Consider the following 5,905-nt stretch of genomic DNA (forward strand, 5'->3'; position numbering starts at 1 on the left):
TTACTCTAAGTTGTGGCTACCGTCCAAGGTTCAGCCTGCATCCATAGACTCTTCTCTTCTTATCCTTGGTTCCATCACTCTCATGCTTCCAAATGCCACCACTGAGGGTAACTTTCCAAACTCCAGGCCCTACTGTCTCATGAGTTAAATCTACTTCCAACATTGCGTAATACTAATATGACCACAACTCAACTTTTGATCTTCTAAAACAAACAAACAAACAAACTCAAACTTTCTAACTCCCACAGTTATTTGAAATGTCTCAACATTTTCCCCAGCTCCAATATCAGGAATTTATCTCATTCTTTTCCTTTGCCACCCCCATCCAATAAGTCAACAAATCTCATTGGTTCTTCTATTGCAACCTCCCTTTTCTTTTCTTCCAGTGGCCTCAGGTTCCTTTCATAACTTCCATACTGATAAACATTGCCTTTCCTTCTTCTAGTCAGTTCTACAAATTGGGCTCAAATCAATTTTTTCTAAATTTTCACTTTCTTCCTACTTCTCCTTTGCTATAAGGCCTTCAGTGGCACACAATAATAGCAACAAAGCTCACATTTCCTTATCCTGATATGAAACATCCTTCACAATCTCACCTGTAGATCCCATATATCTCCTTAAAAAACTCCAGTACTACTTAAACTTGTATACTTCCTATTTGCTGGAATGTTTATTTCCATATATTTCCATACTTGAAGATTCCCTTATCCTCTCCTCTAGCCACGTAGTTATTTTAAGAGCTAATACCAGTTTTCTCTTTGTACTGGAAATATGTATCTTGTTGTTGACACTGTAACTTCAGTATTTGTTACTTGAGTTTCTATGAATCTTTATATCCAACTCTCTAACCAGATCATTAGCTTCCTAAGTGATGCCTTATATATCTATGCCTTCTCAACAGCACCTAGAATAGTAGGTGTTTTGTAAATATATGTTGATTTGATTTGGAGCTATTTATACAATTACTTCTCTACTCCACGATATCTGTATGGAACTGTTCACATATTAAGAAACAAAAGAAATGAAAAAAAAGTTATATTGCCAAATAAAAAGTTGTTCTTCTCCCTAACCTTTGTATCAAAATAGATCTTACTGGTTTGCTGTTTTAACAGCCACAGCAGCATATGCTCCAATCAGCAGTTGGAATCTATCAAGAGGACAGGAACTGCCACAAATTGCTATTCCGTAAGTATAAAATGCCATCACTTCCATCGTACTAACACCAGGGAAGGTTAAACTGCAGAGTTAAAATGGGTCTCCCTTTCCAAATTGAGCCTGTATGTGAACAATCATGGCCCAGAAGAGCAGCAAGGGCCATGAAAACTCATATAATCTGAGTAATTATTTGCTTCTGGTAAGATGTCTCCTGGAGGGAATAATAATAGTAATGTCCACCATTTATCACACTCATACTTTGTGCCAGGTACTGTACTAAGTGCTTCACGTGAATTATGTCAGTTAATCCTCACTACCATCTGATAAGATAGAGACCATTATTTTCTTGTTTTACATATGAGGAAATTGAGACTTAAAGTAACATGCACAAAGTCAGACAGCTAAGAAATGACTAAGCTGGGATTTGAATTGAGGTAGACTGGCACCCAAGGTAACACTATTTACTAACCTGAGCTAGTTCTTCTCTTGTTTTCTTGCTTCATATTAACAGCATGACTCAATAATCTAAGTAGAGATTTGTTTTAATTACTTACTTGCATATATAACCATACTGCTTCAGAAAAGGGGGTGGACAAAGTATTTTATTGGAAATTATTGGCATTTCTAGAGGTTTTGGGAATTTTGATAAATTCAATTTTGTCTCAAGTTCCAAAAAAGGCCTATCTGTGTAGATGTGAACTAAAAACTCCACTAGTTGTAACAACCCTCTAGTGGAGTTAGGAAATCTCAGGAACATGGACTGAAACCATTCTGCACATCTTGGCATGGATGGTCGATGATGTCTGTGCTCTTCCAGTAGCTTTTCAATGTGTGCCTCTTTTTGCTCACCTGGTTACCACTCCAGTGTATTTTCTCATGATAGAGACTATTCATGTGTCAATCATGAAATAGCAGATTCCACCCCTCAGAAAGCTAATGGAGATATTCTTTAAACACTTGCAAGCTAGCAATTCTATCCTGTAGATAACATAAGGTCTATACAGCACTGATCTCTCATGTCCTTTGGATTTAAACAGAGTGCTTTGGTAGGCATATCATGTCAGAAAATGATACCATACACTGCAATAAATGTATGTGAAGACATAGATTCTGTGTTATGGAAATTGGGTAAGATATAATTAATAGAATAAATGCATGGTATTAAAATAACCGTGGGGATTGATATCAGATAATAATATGTCATAAGCTGACATGATTCATAAGTTGATTGAGTACTGGGGTCATGTCTAATTCATCTTTCCATTCTATACAGGACTTGATACTAAATGATTGTTTGTTGAGTTAATGTGATTGCCCCTAGGCATTGTTCTATATCCTTTAAGTGGATGTATGGCTTGTAATCAGGCAAGAGGCACATCTTAGATGAATGTGGACAGAATAGGGTTCTCTGAATACTCATCATGCTTCTACAGGCTCCACGTGAGACATACATAAGGGATACTTCAAACAAATGCGCTTAATTGCAGTGTAAAGTCCATTCCATTTTGCTTTCCGTGTTGAAATGAACTGTACTTAATGCATATAAACATAGCTCACTATCTCACAACCAATCTTCCACAACCAGGGAAAATTTTCTGGTGTGGACTGTATTGAAAATGCCACATGCCTTCACAGAGCACACTTAAGCATTATATTCTTGGCTTTTATTAAAGACTGATATAAGGAACAACCACATAAAGAACACGTCTAATATTTTTATTTTTGTAACACTACAACTGACAATATTATCCGTTATGTTGTTTAAAATTTACACATAAAGACACACATGAGAAATTCCTCTTTGCGTTTTAAGTAAAAAGAAATCAAACCTTGGCTACCCTTTGTGTTTAATTATATCATGCCCTCTCATGAATTTACATATGTTCAATTGCCTCAGACTATGTCTCCCACTAACCACCCAATAAATTTTTCATCTGTAATGTACTTAATATTTATGCCGTGTCATTTAAGAATTTTTTAAAGTAGCTTGCTATAAACAAACAAAAACAGGCTAAGTATAATCACTGAGGCAAAGGGAAACACAGGAATAACTAAAATTATTTTTATTAAGGAATTCAGTTAAGTTACAGGATATAAAATCAACAGAAATCAGTTGAGTTTCTATACACTAACAACAAAATATGTGAAAATGAAATAATCTTATACAGAGTAGCATGAAAAACAATAAAATACTTAGGAATAAACTTAACCAAGGAAGTGAAAGACCTGTAAATGAAAACTATAAGACTCTGAGGTAAGAAACTGGAGAAGGCACATTTGACAATGAAGCCAAGAATACTCAATGTGGAAACGATAGTCTCTTTGATAAATGGTGCTTGGAAAACTGGATAATCATATTTAGAAAAATGAAATTGAATACCCATATTACACTACTCACAAAAATTAACTCAAAATGGATTAAAGACTTAAAGACCTGAAACTGTAAAACTCCTAGAAGAAAACGCAGGGAAAAAGCTCATTGACACTGACCTTGGCAAGGGTTTTTGGATATGACACCAGAAGCACAAGCAACAAAAGCAAAAATCGACAAGCGGGACTACATCAAACTAAAAAGCTTCTGTGTAACAAAGGAAATGATCAACAAAACAAAAAGGCAACTTACAGAATGGGAGAAAATATTTGCAAATTATATATCTGATAAGGGGTTAATATCCAAAATATATAAAGGTACATCCAGCTCAATAACAACAAAAAAATACACAATTTGATTTTAAAAAAAATGAGCAGAGGAACTGAATAGACATTTCTCCAAAAGAAGACATACAAGTGGAAAGCAGGTACATGAAAAGATACTCAACATCACTAATCATCAGGGAAATGCAAATTGAATCCACAATGAGACACCACTTTACACCTGTTAGAATGGCTATCATCAAGAAAACAAGAAATAAGTGTTGGCAAGGATGTGAAGAAAAGGGAACCCTTATGCACTCTTGGTGGGAATATAAAGTGGTACAACCACGATGAAAAATAGTATGGAGTTCCTCAAAAACTTCAAATTAGAATTACCATGTGATCTAGCAATCCTACTTCTGGATACATATTCAAAGGAAATGAAAACAGAATACTACAAAGATATCTGCACTCCCATGTTTATTGCAGCATTATTCACAATAGCCAAGATATGTAAACAGCCTATGTGTCCATCAACAGATGAAAGAATAAAGCAGATGTGGTATACACACACACAGAATGTAATACTATTCAGCCATGAGAAAGAAGGAAATTCTGCAATTTTGTGACAACATGGATCTTGAGGGCATTGTACTAAGTGAGACAAGTCAGACAGATAAATACTGTATGATCTCAGTTATATGTGGAATCTTAAAAAGATCAAAGTCTTAGAACCAGAGAGTAGAATGGTGGTTACCAGGGCCTTGTGGGGGGGTGGAGGAGGGGAGAATTGGGGTGATGTTGGTTCAAAGGGTATATACTTACATTTAGAAGATGAATTAATAAGTTCTGGAGATCCAATGCACAGCATCGTGACTGTAGTCAACAATACTGTGTTATATACTTCAAAGTTGCTTAGGGCCTATGTAGTTTAAAATATTCATCTCATAAAACAGTTTCTTCCATGCCATACCTTTCCAATATTCATCAGAATATGATTAAATACTTCCTCAGTAATACTGGTTGCCCAATGAATTGTTGGGCAATATTATTTTTTGATTTCTTGTACTGAAATATTGTCTCCTCAGAGATCTAGTCATAAGCTTTAATTAAAGACAATAATAAAATTATTGTCATCCTCTAATCTTCCCAGTCTTTCATAGTTGGATTTGCTCCTGCATCTTGGAAGTCTTAGGTATCCTCTTGCTATTAACATTTATTTTAATGAAACTCCTTCCATGTTGACCCAATTCATGGGACTGTGCTCCCTCATTTTCCCCATCCAGTACCTCATTTCTCTACTGAAATCAGGACCTTACATATAAATTTATCTCCACTTTTTGGACCCAAACACTTTAATAATAATAATAATAATAATAATAATAATAATAATAATAAATCTTTTGAGTACTTTCATGTGTCAGCTTACATACTTCACAAAGATATCTGAACAAATCTCTTCAAAACCATTCTTCCTGGATATTTCATCCTTAGTTCACCGTTTTTTTTCCTGCAATGTCTAATCTGCCTTTATTTCCATCCAGTGTATTTTTCATCTCTGACACTAAATTTTCTTTACATTTCATGTATCTTAACTTTTAGAACACATAGAATACAGTTATAACTGTTTTTAATTGAGGTTTCATTGACATAACATTAGTTTCAGATTTTCAATGTAGCAATTCAGTATTTGTATACATTGCAAATGATCACCACAGTACCTCCAGTTAACAGCCATCACCATACATAGTTACAAATTTTTTTCTTGTGATAAGTTCTTTGAAGATTCATTTTCCTAGCTGCTTTCAAATATGCAATACAGTATTATTAAGTATAGTCACCATGCTGTATATTATATCTCCGTGACTTATTTTGTAACTGGAAATTTGTACCTTTTTCATCTCTATTCATTTATATTTTTTATCTCTGATGTAATGTTTCTTCATATTTCATGTATCTACTTAACTTTTAGAACATATGGAACAGCCACAACTATTTTAATGTCCTTGTCTGCTGTTTCTAACATTAGTGTCAGTTATGTGTTGGTTTGAATGATCGATTATTCTTATGATAAATCATGTTTTCCTGCCTGGTAATCTGTGATTGGATGCCAGAC

Source organism: Hippopotamus amphibius, chromosome X, assembly GCF_030028045.1.
Source record: "Hippopotamus amphibius kiboko isolate mHipAmp2 chromosome X, mHipAmp2.hap2, whole genome shotgun sequence".
NCBI classification, from domain to species: domain Eukaryota; kingdom Metazoa; phylum Chordata; class Mammalia; order Artiodactyla; family Hippopotamidae; genus Hippopotamus; species Hippopotamus amphibius.